Source organism: Pseudophryne corroboree, chromosome 2 (assembly GCF_028390025.1).
Source record: "Pseudophryne corroboree isolate aPseCor3 chromosome 2, aPseCor3.hap2, whole genome shotgun sequence".
Taxonomy (NCBI): domain Eukaryota; kingdom Metazoa; phylum Chordata; class Amphibia; order Anura; family Myobatrachidae; genus Pseudophryne; species Pseudophryne corroboree.
This window is the reverse complement of record NC_086445.1, coordinates 343,562,479-343,580,119: the sequence shown is the minus strand read 5'-3', so window position 1 is coordinate 343,580,119 and position 17,641 is coordinate 343,562,479. Positions and strand designations below refer to the sequence as shown.

General features: G+C 42.4%; 1 protein-coding gene and 1 pseudogene across 1 annotated transcript in view; both read right to left on the bottom strand.

Moving 5' to 3' along the window:
• HS6ST3 (heparan sulfate 6-O-sulfotransferase 3) overlaps window positions 1–17,641 on the bottom strand; it is a 931,949-nt gene that overhangs the window by 528,002 nt on the left and 386,306 nt on the right. The gene's annotated exons all lie outside the window — the stretch shown is intronic.
• Window positions 5,411–5,529, bottom strand: LOC135052417 (5S ribosomal RNA; annotated as a pseudogene).

The window sequence follows — 17,641 nt, the reverse complement described above, 5'->3', positions numbered from 1 at the left end:
GGAACGGCTGAGGCCCTGGCCTATTTTCAAGGCTAGTGGTTCAGCTTCACCTGAGGATGGAAGCACTCATCCTCCTACTAGAAAACTTAAAAGAGTTAAGATAGCAAAAGCACAGCAAAGAACTGTGCGTTCTTCTAAATCACAAATCCCCAAGGAGAGTCCAATTGTGTCGGTTGCGATGCCTGACCTTCCCAACACTGGACGGGAAGAGGTTGCGCCTTCCACCATTTGCACGCCCCCTGCAAGTGCTGGAAGGAGCACCCGCAGTCCAGTTCCTGATAGTCAAATTGAAGATGTCACTGTTGAAGTACACCAGGATGAGGATATGGGTGTTGCTGGCACTGGGGAGGAAATTGACAAGGAGGATTCTGATGGTGAGGTGGTTTGTTTAAGTCAGGCACCCGGGGAGACACCTGTTGTCCGTGGGACGAATATGGCCATTGACATGCCTGGTCAAAATACAAAAAAAAATCACCTCTTCGGTGTGGAATTATTTCAACAGAAATGCGGACAACTGGAGTCAAGCCGTGTGTTGCCTTTGTCAAGCTGTAATAAGTAGGGGTAAGGACGTTAACCACCTAGGAACATCCTCCCTTATACGTCACCTGGACCGTATTCATCAGAAGTCAGTGACAAGTTCAAAAACTTTGGATGACAGCGGAAGCAGTCCACTGACCACTAAATCCCTTCCTCTTGTAACCAAGCTCCTGCAAACCACACCACCAACTCCCTCAGTGTCAATTTCCTCCTTAGACAGGAAAGCCAATAGTCCTGCAGGCCATGTCACTGTCAAGTCTGACGAGTCCTCTCCTGCCTGGTATTCCTCCGATGCATCCTTGAGTTTAACGCCTACTGCTGCTGGCGCTGCTGTTGTTGCTGCTGGGGGTCTATCATCATCCCAGAGGGGAAGTCGGAAGACCACTTGTACTACTTCCAGTAAGCAATTGACTGTCCAACAGTCCTTTGCGAGGAAGATGAAATATCACAGCAGTCATCCTGCTGCAAAGCGGATAACTCAGGCCTTGGCAGCCAGGGTGGTGAGAAATGTGTTTCCGGTATCCACCGTTAATTCACAGGGAACTAGAGACTTGATTGAGGTACTGTGTCCCCGGTACCAAATACCATCTAGGTTCCATTTCTCTAGGCAGGCGATACCGAAAATGTACACAGACGTCAGAAAAAGAGTCACCAGTGTCCTAAAAAATGCAGTTGTACCCAATGTCCACTTAACCACGGACATGTGGACAAGTGGAGCAGGGCAGACTTAGGACTATAGGACTGTGACTGCCCACTGGGTAGATGTATTGCCTCCCGCAGCAAGAACAGCAGCGGCGGCACCAGTAGCAGCATCTCGCAAATGCCAACTCATTCCTAGGCAGGCTACGCTTTGTATCACCGCTTTCCATAAGAGGCACACAGCTGACAACCTCTTACGGAAACTGAGGAACATCATCGCAGAATGGCTTACCCCAATTGGACTCTCCTGGGGATTTGTGACATCGGACAATGCCACCAATATTGTGCGTGCATTACATCAGGGCAAATTCCAGCACGTCCCATGTTTTGCACATACATTGAATTTGGTGGTGCAGAATTATTTAAAAAACGACAGGGGCGTGCAAGAGATGCTGTCGGTGGCCCGAAGAATTGTGGGTCACTTTTGGCATTCAGCCACCGTGTGCCGAAGACTGGAGCACCAGCAAACAGTCCTGAACCTGCCCTGCCATCATCTGAAGCAAGAGGTGGTAACGAGGTGGAATTCAACCCTCTATATGCTTCAGAGGATGGAGGAGCAGCAAAAGGCCATTCAAGCCTATACAGCTACCTACGATATAGGCAAAGGAGGGGGAATGCACCTGACTCAAGCGCAGTGGAGAATGATTTCAACGTTGTGCAAGGTTCTGCAACCCTTTGAACTTGCCACACGTGAAGTCAGTTCAGACACTGCCAGCCTGAGTCAGGTCATTCCCCTCATCAGGCTTTTGCAGAAGAAGCTGGAGACATTGAAGGAGGAGCTAAAACAGAGCGATTCCGCTAGGCATGTGGGACTTGTGGATGGAGCCCTTAATTCGCTTAACCAGGATTCACGGGTGGTCAATCTGTTGAAATCAGAGCACTACATTTTGGCCACCGTGCTCGATCCTAGATTTAAAACCTACGTTGTATCTCTCTTTCCGGCAGACACAAGTCTGCAGAGGTTCAAAGACCTGCTGGTGAGAAAATTGTCAAGTCAAGCGGAACGTGACCCGTCAACAGCTCCTCCTTCACATTCTCCCGCAACTGGGGCTGCGAGGAAAAGGCTAAGAATTCCGAGCCCACCCGCTGGCGGTGGTGCAGGGCAGTCTGGAGCGAGTGCTGACATCTGGTCCGGACTGAAGGACCTGCCAACGATTACTGACATGTCGTCTACTGTCACTGCATATGATTCTGTCACCATTGAAAGAATGGTGGAGGATTATATGAGTGACCGCATCCAAGTAGGCACGTCAGACAGTCCGTACGTATACTGGCAGGAAAAAGAGGCAATTTGGAGGCCCTTGCACAAACTGGCTTTATTTTACCTAAGTTTCCCCCCCTCCAGTGTGTACTCCGAAAGAGTGTTTAGTGCATCCGCTCACCTTGTCAGCAATCGGCGTACGAGGTTACTTCCAGAAAATGTGGAGAAGATGATGTTCATCAAAATGAATTATAATCAATTCCTCCATGGAGACATTCACCAGCAATTGCCTCCAGAAAGTACACAGGGACCTGAGATGGTGGATTCCAGTGGGGACGAATTAATAATCTGTAAGGAGGGGGATGTACACAGTGAAAGTGGTGAGGAATCGGACGATGAGGAGGAGGTGGACATCTTGCCTCTGTAGAGCCAGTTTGTGCAAGGAGAGATTGATTGCTTCTTTTTTGGTGGGGGCCCAAACCAACCAGTCATTTCAGTCACAGTCGTGTGGCAGACCCTGTCGCTGAAATGATGGGTTCGTTAAAGTGTGCATGTCCTGTTTAGACAAAATAAGGGTGGGTGGGAGGGCCCAAGGACAATTCCATCTTGCACTTCTTTTTTCTTTCATTTTTCTTTGCATCATGTGCTGTTTGGGGACTATTTTTAAAATATGACATCCTGTCTGACACTGCAGTGCCACTCCTATATGGGCCAGGTGTTTGTGTCGGCCACTTGGGTCGCTTAGCTTAGTCACACAGCTACCTCATTGCGCCTCTTTTTTTCTTTGCATCATGTGCTGTTTGGGAACTATTTTTTTGAAGTGCCATCCTGCCTGACACTGCAGTGCCACTCCTAGATGGGCCAGGTGTTTGTGTCGGCCACTTGTGTCGCTTAGCTTAGCCATCCAGCGACCTTGGTGCACCTCTTTTTTTCTTTGCATCATGTGCTGTTTGGGGACTATTTTTAAAATATGACATCCTGTCTGACACTGCAGTGCCACTCCTTGATGGGCCAGGTGTTTGTGTCGGCCACTTGGGTCGCTTAGCTTAGTCACACAGCTACCTCATTGCGCCTCTTTTTTTCTTTGCATCATGTGCTGTTTGGGGACTATTTTTTTGAATTGCCATCCTGTCTGACACTGCAGTGCCACTCCTAGATGGGCCAGGTGTTTGTGTCGGCCACTTGGGTTGCATAGCTTAGTCATCCAGCGACCTCGGTGCAAATTTTAGGACTAAAAATAATATTGTGAGGTGTGAGGTGTTCAGAATAGACTGAAAATGAGTGGAAATTATGGTTATTGAGGTTAATGGAGGTTTTGCCAAAATGCGTCCGAATCCAAAACATGGCCTCGGAACCGAATCCAAAAGCAAAACACAAAACCCGAAAAATTTCCGGTGCACATCACTAGATATTATACTAGTGAATGACCATAAATGTTTAGAAACACATTACTTCAACAATAAAAATTCTGACAATTATGATTACAGTGTCCGTTCATTGGTTTATTTTAGATTATGTCATCTTTTCATGCTTTCACCCACAATGGGGATGACATTGTAAATGAAAGCGTCGTTACAACTCAATATGTTCTTTCAAAAAAAATGAACATATAAAATGGGAACTTGATTCTCCTCGACATCCTGCTCGATATCCCTTATTTGACTCCCCAATATCCTCCATATCCCTTGTTTGAATATGAACAAATAAAAAAAAAATATTAAATGAAAAGTGTAATTGTATGAGACGGGTCATATTGACCTGAACAGTACATGAGTATAGTAGACCCAAGCAGAGCAGCAGGGTTAAATTAAAAAAAGAGAAAAATATAAATATTGTGCTATTGTTTGTACTATTTCTGTGTGTTAGTCGATAAGGATAATGATCAGTTGAGAAAAGAGCAGGAGCAGCAACCAACTACTATTGCTGCATCTGTTGCCAGTCATTATAGTACTTAACTCTACTGTGAGTTGGGTATGCTTTCATTCTACACACCTCCAACATTTGAACATCCTGATGGGCTTGTACCTTTATGGTATCACCATACCTTTTCTGTCAAATTGAAACCAAGCACATCAGCCACAAAAGTATCAGTCCCTGTTGCTGAAGTGCTTGGTTTGTTAAGCTGTGAATGTCCTTCATACAGTGAGGGGCCAGTTTGAGGTACATGTTTGTTACCAGAAAGATACCAATAGGAAGGGTACAGCTGAATTATTGAGAGATGTTTGTACAAAAGAAAATATGCATCCAACAAGTGAGACACTGGCAATTGGTAGTTATGCAGGTATATTATGTAATGTACATGGTATTGAAGAGTAGCACTATAAATGATGTCACAAATGAGGATGGAGTGTGTGATAAAAATAACTTTTCACTCTGTGGAGTTGTGTAAGAGACAAAAATTTACAGAAGACTCTTGTGTGGGTGCACTCTTATTTGTGTTGAATTAATGAATTAAATCTTAAAACATAACATTTAATGATTATAATTAAAATGGGTTATTCTCCACTTTGCCACCATAGAATTATTGACATCAAAAAAGCTACAAACATACATACAGGTTATAAAAATAAGATATGTTCTGGTTTATCTATTCCCATAATAGACTGGTAGGAAGATGTAGATACTGTGACTCTACATAAATTCCTGCCAAACCAGCACAAGCAAATGCTTGTATTAATGGGACCTCATAGGGTCTTACATAGACCGGACTTCTTTTATCAGGGATACACCAACCTCATGCATTCAATTATTATACATCCATGTAGTTCAACCTCTATATAACTGAATTTTACCTATGTGACCTAGTCTCAGTACATGGAATAATAGAGCTTACAATTGGAAGAAATGGGAGAGAAGAGAGAAAATAGGGGAAAAATCCCCTATTAGTTGAGGAAAGAGAAAAGGAAAGGAAAGGAAGAAAAAGAAGCAGCGGTGATACTGCTGTTAGTGTTTATGGTCAAAATAGGTCAAAAGGATTTACTACACTGGGTATTCCCTGCGGGTCCCCCCTTCAGGTACTGACCCAGCCCATCACTGTTTTGCTTCCAAGATCAGACGAGATTGGGCTCCTGCGGTAAGGTATGGTAGTAAAAGATGGGTAGTAAAAGGTTGCGTAAGTGTAGATGTGCTTGTGCTGTGTCCATGCTGGGTCCTCCAGAGGTGCTTTGTCTTTCCATAAAGGGGATGCTGTGTCCTCCAGGGGTGCTCTGTCTGTCCATCCAGGGGTGCTTTTTACATCCAAGGTGCTCTGTCTGTCCATCCAGATGTGACCTGTCCATCCATCCATCCAGGGGTGCTTTGTCCATGCAAGGATGTTCTGTCCGTCCATCTGCCCCAGTGTAAAATTTAAATAATAAAAGCTAAAAATATAATTGTATATAATTCTATATAGTTTTGTGCTGTACCCCAGTGTACTATACATTTTTTTTTTCATTTTCATAAGTACTGTGGCACTGCCAGTCAGACAGTGTGACACTATTGATGGAAGGGAACTGCAAAATCAATGACAATTCCACGGGAAGACCTTTACTGGCAATTATGTCTACAAAATACAGAGTTACCTGTAATGGTGGATACCAGTGGAGACAAATTAACATTGTGTGAAGAAGATGATGATATACACACTAATGGGGATGAGGTATCGAATGGTAATAATGACAATGACATCTTCCTATGTAGAGCCAGTTTGTTGTACGTAGATATCATTGCCATCAATGTCCGCTGGCCATTGGCAGCTTGTTTTGTGGGGTCTCAAACAAACCAATCATTTCAGCCACAAGTGTGGAAGTCCCTGTCACTGAAATGATTGCTTGTTAAACTGTGCATGTCCTGATTAACATATACAACATAAGTGTGGGTGTCGAGGCTTAAGAACAATTCCATCTTGCACCTCATTTTTCTTTGCATTATTGTTGTTTGAAGCATTGGAGCATAGCTGCATTTTGCATAGATGGCATAGTTTATTAAATTGCCACCCTCCCTACCACTTTAGTGCCACTCTGTTTCCTAGATATGCCACATTGGAAGTTGAACTGCCACGTTTGTGCGGCCCACTGCTGTCACTTAGCTAAGTCATCCAGCTACCTTGGTGTAGCGTTTTGGCCTAAACTGGATAAAAACAATATTGTGAGCTGTGAGGTGGTCAAAATTGAATGGAAATGACTGGAAATGAATGTTATTGAGGTTAATAATACTGTAGGATCCAAAATGAGCCCAAATTGTGATTCTAGCTGTTTTTTTTTTTTTTTAATACAGATTCAAAACCAAATCACGCAATGGTGGTTTTGGCAAAACCAAAACCAGATCCAAAACATGGAGGAGTTACAGATCCAAATCCAAAGCCAAAGGATGGGGGTCAGTGCACACCCCTAAAATAAAATAAACAAAACTGTACGTTCCTCATAAATATATGGAATGCTCTTCCAGGATTTGTTATACTTCCTTTTTTTTGGCAAAGTGATTAACTCTCGATGTGTGTTGCCATCACAGATGCATGTACAGATAGAGGGATCCACAATGTGTAGTAGTTTAAACAGAAATTGCTTGGAACTATGGCTCTGTGGTTAATATCAATACTATTACAGTGAAAGGGACCATCACCAGGGTTTATATGATGCATACCCTAATACACTTATAAACAATGAATGTGCCTCTTATAAAGGGGTCTTTAAATTATGTATGCTATACTAGTTATATGCACAGTCAGTAAAGATGGCATACCCCATTTACAGCAACAATAGTGGTATCAGACACATAAAGGTATCTTTGGGAGTGATGATATGGTGATTACATGCATACTCGTACTCATGATTGGAAATTATTTGCCATTCACATGAAAGTTTCTTTCATGGTATAAAAAAATCTGTCTGCTTAAAAAAGGTTTTTATTTTAACAAAAATAAAAAAATTATACTGAACATGAATATACAAGACAAATGTAGTACCCAGTGGGTGCTTTGTCACCTTTGGAGCTTGTTAGGGAAAGTCCTTTTTATCACAAACCTAATCCTCATCAGTGACATCATTTGTAGCGAAACGTCAATACCATGTTTATTACACATTTAGCCCTTGAGGATCAATGGGATAGACCAGCTGTAATGATGATGGTGAACAAATAAATAATGAAGGTACACTCAACATCACTTACTGATGGTGGCTTTAAACATAACCAAACCAACCAAGGGAACTATTATTTCTAAATACATTCAGGCCTTTGCTCATTATATAAATAACACCACTGCTATGTGTGATGACACCTTCAGGTAAATCGCTAAAGACATACAAGTATTCAAAACAGAACTCCATCATCCAGACATCCCTGAGCTAAAAGCCCAAATGGGGCTTCAGTGAACATATGCCAGCCCCAGGAATGATCAGAACAGAAAAGTGGGAACCTCTGGTGAGAAGTAATTGGTCTGCAATTCTTTAGATGTATATGTATGTATTAGTTGGGTTGCATCCACTTAACATTTAAGACCTACAGTTCTAAATAAAGGTGATACTGTCCCTTAAATGTCCATTTCTAGTTCTCACTTTAATCTAGTTTTGAAAGAGTGCAGTTTATACCATATAGGCATTAAATAATGACTTGTGGTTATATAGTAATTGGGTTTGACCATATCAAGAAAATTACCACTAATAGGTTCCTTGGATGGACGTGGTTTTTCAGTCAGAGAACTGGAAGAGAGCAAATGTAGTCCCACTGCATGAAAGTGGAAGCAAGAGAGATGCTAGCAGCTACTGACCAGTGAGTCAGTAGTAGGGAAAGTAGTCTTACAATAAATAGTTGTAGAATATCTCAAATCCAGCAATTTACAGGATCCCAAACAGCATAGATTAACTTGGGAAAGCTCTTGTAAAACAAATCTGATTGACTTTTTTAATGGATGACAAAAGTAATAGATCAAGGGGAGCAATATGAAGCTGATTGAGACTTTAGTAAGGCTTTTGACACTGTCCCACTTCGCAGTTTGTTAAATAAACTTGATAGCTTGGGATTGGAATCTAAGATGATTGAATGGATAACATCTTGGTTGCAAGATAGAAAACAGAGAGCTCTAGTAAATGGAGTGCATTCACATTAGTGAAAGGTTACCAGTGCAGTACCCTAGGGATCTGGGACCAGTGCTTTTTAATATCTTTATTGGTGATACTGCAAATGGTGTTGAAGGTAAGTATGCCTTTTGCAGATAAGATAAATTTATGCAACAGCGTAGATACACCAGGAGGGGTAAAACAAATGAATGATGATCTAGGTAGACTAGGGGAATGGTCAAGAGCATGGCAATTACAATTTAATGCTAAAAAATTTAAATCAGACATTTGGGTCTCAAAGATCCAAAAGCTAAATTTGCGGTAGGATGTAATGGACTCTGAGATCGAAGAAGGTGCAGGATGTCGGATGATCTCAGACATATTTTTAAAGGGGCAATCACATATAAGGCAAAACCATTCTTTGTAAGTGATAGACCCTTTAAAAAAAAGTCACAGATCGGCCAGCATCCCGTACCTCCGGCGATCTCGGTCTCCATTACATCCTGCCCATAGTATTCATGGCACTATAATGGAAACTATTGAGGAGAAAAAAGATCTAGGTGTCACTACTCTAGGGGACTTAAGCCATGTAACAAAGCAATTAGGAAGGCAAGTCAGATGCTTGGTTGCATAGGGAGAGAAATCAGCAGCAGAAAAAAAGAAGTAATAATGCCACTGTATAGATCACTGGTACTGTCTCATCTAGAATACTGTGTTCACTTCTGGAGGCCATATCTCCAGAAGAAAATTAATACATTAGAAGCTGTCCAAAGAAGGGCAACTAAAATGATGCAGGGCCTTTATCAAAAAACTCATCTGGAAAAACTAATACCTTTAGATCTTAATATCTACAGTTTGGAGCAGAGAAGGGAAAGGGGGGCCAGGATAGAAACTTTCAAATATATCAAGGGCTTTAACAAGGTACAAGAGGGAAACATTCTTCAAAGGAATAGAAGTAATAGAACATGACGGTATGCACTGAAACTGGAGAGAGAGAGGTTCAAGGGAATTTTTAGCAAAAATTACTTAACTAAAAGTGTAGTGGACAAGTGGAATAGCCTCCCGTCAGAGGCAGTAAAGACTAATATAGTAGAGCAATTCAAACATGATTGGGATAGACATAAGAGTATCCTTAAAAAGAAATAAAGATCAAACAGGGTTTGAGATAACAACATGGTTAAAAAATGGTCAGACTAGATGGACCACATGGTTCTTATCTTCCGTCATATTCTATGTTTCTGCCACTGAATAGACATTAGGTACCTGGTAACTAGCAATAAAAAATGATTTAGCTCTGCTGATAACCTGGATACCAGATGGGCTGAAAAGATGACTCCAGGTGGTTATTGATTCAGAAAGAAGAATTAACTTCTACTGTTGCTACAAGTCTCCTCTTGATTTAGTCAAAGAAAACCTCAGATCAACAAGTTTAACAACATATGTGAAGATCTGGAGAAGTATTAAAACCTATACAAATAGAAAAATAGAAAAACAGACACCTTGAAAAAGACACCCTTGTGGTGTAGAATCGCGTTGGTATCAGGAGAGTGACCAGGGACTTTGGACGAACACAGCGGTGACAGCATCATCTGGGGATGCCTGGTTTATTCCATCATATGTGCAATTGTCTACTATTTATTGTAGACATTTTGATCCGGTGAGAGTCCAATTTTGCCTGGCCTGTTTGTTGTATGTTTATAGCATTAAAAACCTTTTTACACTATTGGGAGCATTTTTCCATTTACCAGAGGTACTTGTGTAAGAAGGGGAAGAATTGTGGGAGTTCTAGAAACAGTCCAAGGAGAAATTTGGCTTTATTGTCTACTTATCTATGTAGACCACCTCATCTGGTATGAATTTGATCAGAAGAATAGTTTAGAAAGTGCCCATTGTACTTTACAGAAATATGCTATGATATTGTCTGTATTTTCTCTGAGGTTATTGTGATCCGATTCGGGTTGAAACCTTACGTCCATAAGAAAACTGCGCTTAAGGAATTGGTGATCCCTTTTGTATTTGTCTAAGTATTAAAACCTAAATCTTGTATAGCAACCTTTATCACTCTTCTGTGACCATTAGTGTACCCCCCTTCACCCTTGAGTGTAACTGCACTGAATAATGTCAGTGCATAAATTAACTTTCCAGTGCTTACACCTGAATTTAGAACTATGTAGAATTGATTACAAATATTTAACTTGAGAAACTGATTTTAACATCACAGGGAATGTGTCGCTTTTGAGAAACTGAACATTTTCTAGTATGTTATGTCAGCAATGCTTGACTGAATCACAAATATTTCCAGATCTTGCTACAATGCCCAGCAACATTTCCATTTTTATAAAAAAAATTTGCTTGAGGCCAGAGGAATGTAAATCTATTCTGAACCCTCTATGGATGTACAGTCCTTACAAATCATAATATAATTTCCAGTTTCTAATTGACAGAGATAGATGCTTTATTGATGCCATCTACTGTATTTTATAATCTTACCGTAGCTTTTTCTTTTACACAAAAATGTATATCATATAACACAGCTTGTTTTATGGCACCTGAGCATTTATTGATACCATGGGATATTTCAGTCTGCAGTCTAATATAAATCTATCTGGATGCAATGCATATGGAGAATATAGAATATTAGCTGGGTATCTATGTTATTTTAGCCATATATTTTAGAGCCATAAAAATCAATAGTATACGAAATAAAATAAATAAAAATGCAAAAAACTGCATACAGCTGTTAGGTTAATGACAGAGAGCTGGCATATAAGCATACATTGGTGTCTTTATAGTAAACATTTGGTGGGAAATTATGACACACAGTTGAGGAAAATCTTTAATCAGAAGAGAATGAGCTTTTAGGGAGTCGTATTGTGATACATCTTGCCATTTTTGTGTAAATCTCCACTCAAGCAGTTACATATGAATGGCAGATTATTACACATCAAGTTTGGAAAGATGCACATGGTACTCTGCGAAAGTTAATAATTTTAGAGTTAGTTCTTCATAAATTCAAGAGATCTGCTCTGGGCAATGCTGGAAAATGGACAAAACTTCAATAGCAGACTGAATTCCAAGTACTTACATTTTTCTAATGTCATTTTAGCAATTTTAACATGTTCCTTCTGCACAAAACCTCTATACATTGTGAAGTAATTAAAAAAAAATGGGAGCATGTTCATTGTTTTTAACAACTCATTAATGGTAGAGATGAGTAGGCTCGATTCACCGAGAAACCAGCCTACCCGAACTTCCAGGATCCAAGGGACTCTGCGCCATGGCATGGATTTTCCCACCAAGCTCAGATTCCAAAACAAGGCAAACATTTTTTGATTCGATATGCCCCTCTCGAGGTGATTTGGGCACCATTTCATACAGGATTACCAAAAGGATAGCTGACACTAGACTGCCAGGGCAGAACTTAATATATCAGTCCTTTATACTGGTGCACACAGCCCAGAGCTCCTTACTGCAGCATTAACAATCATTAACCCTTTGTTAGTGCACATACAGTACATAGTCACACTTGCATTTTGGCTAAGTGTGTCACAATGGTGCTGTAACTTAACTACAGCACTTTGTTGCACAGCACACTTTTGGTGGGGGGTTTTTTGTCCCTGCCAGGTCCTCCTTATTCAGGGGTAGCATTAACCCTTGGTGCACAGTGCACACTGGGTTTTTTTCCACTGCCCACAGTGTAGCATTAACTCTTTCTTGGTGCACGCTTATGCATATTAGTGCTAAAAAATGAACACTAATGGGCATGTTCATCATCCTTTAAATGTCACAATTTCTATATTCCCCGGGGAAGGTAGAAATTGTGAGATTCATCAAACTCCGAAAAAGCAATTGTTTTGGAGTTTAAAAGGGAAGCTGTTTGCCACCCTGAGATGGCGTACAGCTTCCCGAATGTGTACACAAGCTACTGGCAGCTTGTGTAAGAGCATGTGTAGCTGCAGGATCTATTCCCTTGCCGTGTTCTGTGCGGCTTACCTTCCCCTTAGTGACGCCAGCCTCCTGTGACTCTGTATGCCTTGATCTCCTCCCACTGAGGGGGATGATGTGCAGGCACGGACACACAGTGCTGGCGAGAGGGGAGGGGGCGGCCGCAGGCACACCGTGCCTATAGGGTGGGGGCGGCAGTGCACACATAAAACAGTAAGGAGTTGGTGGGGAGGAATAGCAGCTGCGGACACACGGTGCCGGTGAGGGGGTCTGCAACTACAGTGATCTGGCAGGGTCCCGCCAGTAAAGTGATACAGGAGGGGGGACCTCTGTTGCCAGCAGGGAGGAGGTAGGGGGGCCGCAACTGCAGTCAGACAGACCATGATACCCGGCAATTAGGAGAAATATTTCACTTTCCTGAAAAACTGTCTCCGCAAAAGGATTCAGAAGTGATGAATTTATTAGGCAGAAATGAAGAATCCTGAAAAAATTGTGAATGAGAGAGCTGAGAATTGAAAACTACAAACATTTTCAGTTCACAATTTTTTTATGATGAATATTCCCCTAAGCCTGAAGAACAAAGTGTATTTTCAGAAATCCCTGAGGAGAGCCTAGGTGTGTTGATGTTAGCTACTGTATGTGTGAGTCTGACATTTCTCACACTGTACTCATAGAGAAGCCCCCTTAACCGCCCTTCACCATTTCTTCACCTGCTGCAAATGTGGTGATGATTAGTACAAGTAAAGATGGTGAAGATGACATAATAGAAATTGAGGATGCTAGTGTAGAAGTGTATATCTGTGTACTATCTGACACTAATGAGGATGTTGATGATGTTGTTTGTGTAAGTCAGCATTAAGGGGCAACAGTTCTTGTCCATGAAAAAAAGAAAGCCATTATGATGCCTGGGCATATGCCTGATCAAAAAGTCACCTCACATATACCTATATAATGGGTCAGATATACAGTGCTAAACCTGAGATTTATAAAGTGCAGAAAGATAAACTACCAATCAATCAATCAATCAGCTACTGTCATTTTTCAAACACAGCCTATAACATGGTTGTGCTTTATCTCTCTCCACTTTATTCCTCCAAAGCTTAGTACATATCCCCCAATATCTGGATATTTGAAAGTATGAATTATTCTTCTGTATATCTTGTTTATACATCTAGTATCTATAGTTGACACATTTTTTTATGCTAGTTATCATGATCATAAGAATATTCAGGGACCTTTCTCAAAATATAGATTTTTAAAATGTGCTTTGATGCATTAAGTGCCCTATATAAATATATCAGCCCCTGAGAGGACCACACTAATCGCTGTAGGCACACCATATGGAGGCCTCCACAAAAACCTTATCTGACATGGTAATCATATCTGTAGCTGAGACTCTGGGTACTTTGTTAGATTCAGCATGAACCCATTGTTTTACATACATTGACTTCACAGATACTCATATGAATGGGAGAATTAATTTACCTACTGTAGTTAAAATTTATTTACTTAGCTCCTGCTTATGCCATAATACAGTGGATCCCAAACGCAAGGCATCACAACAGTGCAGGTTTTATGGATATCCCTGCTTGTGGCCAGATGGTATAATCAAACTGACTGAAATATTAACTAAGGGGGTAATTCAGAGTTGATCGTAGCAGCAAATTTGTTAGCAGTTGGGCAAAACCAAGGGCCTAATTCAGACCTGACTGTAGCCCTGCAAAATTTTGCAGGGCTACGATCCGGCACACTGACATGCAGGGGGCTAGTCCACCCCGCATGTTTGGCCTGTACCCCCCACAGAAGGGCAAAAGCATCGCACAGCGGCGATGCTTTTGCACTTCAGGAGTAGCTCCCGGCCTGCGCAGCTTTTGCATGCTGGCCGGGTGCTTCTCGTCACTGCCTGGGTCGCAGCAGCTGCGTGTGACTTCACGCAGCTGCTCCGGCCCACCCCCGTATGGTCCGGCCATGCCTGTATTGGCCGGACCACATCCACAAAACGGCTGAGAAATACCGCCGGGCCGCCACCTCCCACCCAGTGACCACCTCTGCCTGTCAATCAGGCAGAGGTGATCTCTAGGCAAAGACTGCCATTGGCTGTCAGCCATGCGCCAGCGCACTGCAGCGCATGCGCGCTTCTGACCTGATCACTGCACGTCGCTGAACGGCAGCGAGCGATCAGGTCAGAAGGACCCCCCATGTGCATTGCAGGTGTGGCATATATAACATGTGCAGAGAAAGTTAGATTTGGGTGGGTTATTTTGTTTCTGTGCAGGGTAAATACTGGCTGCTTTATTTTTACACTGCAATTTAGATTTCAGTTTGAACACACCCCACCCAAATCTAACTCTCTCTGCACATGTTATATCTGCCGCCTCTGCAGTGCACATGGATTTGCCCAACTGCTAGCAAATTTGCTGCTGCGATCAACTCTGAATTAGGCCCTAAGTTACATGTGCCTAAGCATGGATATCCTTAAAACCTGGATTCTTGGGGTACCTTGAGGACGGCAATTGGGAACCACTGCCATAATTACATTTCCACAATAGATCTAAGATATATACAGGGCAGATTTAAGTCTAAAGTGAAGTTTAGATAGAACAGTCACTGGTATGGGTCACTGGTAGATGAGGATGACCAGGCAGTTAGCTGGGTCACAGTTAGAAGGAAGAAAAAGAGGGGGAGGCTCGACATCTCTGAACTATCAAACCCGAATAAATTCGCATGACTGGACGAGGAATTGGAGGATGATAGTGAGGAAATGACGGTGCCGGAGGAGACTGTTCCATCTAGCAACCAGAGGAGCGGTCCCTCTGGCGCAGTTGGGATAAAAGTAAGTTACCTATTCAGATTGTGGTGGTAGGGGATTCCATTATTAGGAAGACAGATAGGGCAATCTGCTACTGGGACCATGATTGCCGTACAGTCTGTTGTCTCCCGGTTGCTCAGGTGCGGCACATCATGGGCCGGGTAGATAGATTGTTGGTATAGGCTAGGAATGATCCAGTGGTCTTGGTGCACGTTGGCACCAACGACAAAGTTAGTGGAAGGTGGGATGTCCTTAAGAAAGACTATAGGGAATTAGGCAAGAAACTTAAGGCAAGGACATCTAAGGTAATATTCTCCGAATTATTACCCGTGCCACACACTAGACCAGGGAGACAGAGGGACAGAGGGAGATTAGGGAGGTAAATGTGTGGCTTAAGGATTGGTGCAGGAAAGAAGGGTTTGTGTTCCTAGAACACTGGGCGGACTTCTCAGTCAGGCGCCATCTTTTTTGTTGTGATGGATTGCACCTGAATGAGGAGGGGGCAGCGGTGCTGGGGGGAAGGATGGTTAGAAGGTTGGAGGAGATTTTAAACTAGGTGCCTGGGGGAGGGTTTTGCAAAATATTACGGGACATTTAGTAAGAATAGCAGGGGTGGTGTTAGTGAACAAAACGGGGGAGAAGTAGGGGGGAGGAATTGAGCAGAAGGCAAGGGTAGTAATATGGGAACGAAAAAGGGTTTTAGAATAACAGTATCCAACGACGACAACAGGTCATCTTTACTGCATAAGAATTATGATGTCCCTACCATAAGGGGAAATACATATCTCAATTGTATGTATGTAAATACTAGAAGCCTTACAGGTAAAAAGAGGGAACTAGAAATCCTCGCAGCAAGCAGGGAATATGATATTATAGGCATTACTGAAACATGGTGGGACGAATCTCACGATTGGACAGTCAATCTAGAGGGTTACACGCTGTACAGGAGAGACAGACTAAATAAACGGGGTGGAGGGGTATGTCTTTAAGTAAAGCCATTTTTAAAACCTATTATACGGGAAGATATTCAAGAAGGGACTGTAAATACTATTGAGACGTTATGGGTAGAAATTGCATGCGTACCCCTAACTGTTTCCCTGAGAAGTTCTCCCAGATTTACAGGCATAAAAATAAAGGACACCATGGTAAAATTATCACTGTATGCTGACGACATGCTCCTATTTATTTCTCATCCTGATACGTCCATCCCTGAGATTGTCTCCCTGATTGAACAATTTGGTTTCTTTGCGGGATACAAAATTAATATATCTAAATCCGAGCTTCTCCTCCTTTCAGGACACTCTTCCCTCTTTCCATTACACCCGGTCCTGTCCCGATTTCCAGTGGCTCGAGATAGTCTTAGATATTTAGGGGTTCAGATCCCTACTTCCCTCCCGGATCTATATGCGGTTAATTTTGGTCCTATTTTGTCCAAGGTGTCTAAAATCCTTACAGACTGGGCGTCTCTGCCCTTGTCTCTTATGGGTCGCGCAGAAGTTATTAAATCTGTTGTTTTTCCAAAGATTGCTTATTTTCTTCTTATGCTCCCTATTGCCCTTGTCGAGAAAGATGTCCTTTTTCTTAAACAGTGTTTCACTAGATTTCTATGGGCAGGTAAACGACCAAGAGTCCCCTACGCTAGGTTGCAGCTATTATGTGAAGAGGGAGGTATGGGAATCCCGGATCCTGTTCTATTTAGTAGAGCAGCGATGTACCGGTATATCACAGACTGGCTTTGGGGCAGATCAGTATTTACGAACTTGCCACTTGAACTGGCCGTATTCTATCCTTTCTCCCCTGCTGCACTCTTACACACCCCAAACTCCCGACTCCCATCTGAGATAAAACATATCGAGCATGGCAGGCCACTCACATTAAAACCCAGAGAAAACCTGACACCTCTCTTCACACTACGTTTTGGGGTAACCCATGTTTCCTTCCTGGCCTTGATAATGCACATTTTTTGAGTTGGAGAGAAAAGGGGATCGCAGCTATTAGAGACATATACGACCCAGGAGGCAACGCAGTGCTTTCTTTCTCTGATATCCAGATAAAATTTGGTATTTCCCACCGGGAATTTTTTATGTACTTGCAGGATAGACACTTTGCTCAATCCCAGTCTCACCCAATGATTTCTGAGGCTACCACAGACCCGCTGCGCACCTTAATGGTGCTTACTAAAGATTGTCCTTACCATCTTAGTTACTTCAGAAACACCTTTAGGGTCTCATATAGAGACCGGCTCTGGGATTCCGCATTGTCTTCCTGGTCCAGAGATATCCCCAATATGGGATCGTGCGCTGAATTGTTAGACAACATTTTACCCACTTTTAGGTTCTTATACTCTGCCTCTTTGCAAGAGGTTCACTTGAAGATGCCCCAAAGGGCATATATAGTGCCTAATCAGAGGGCACACAT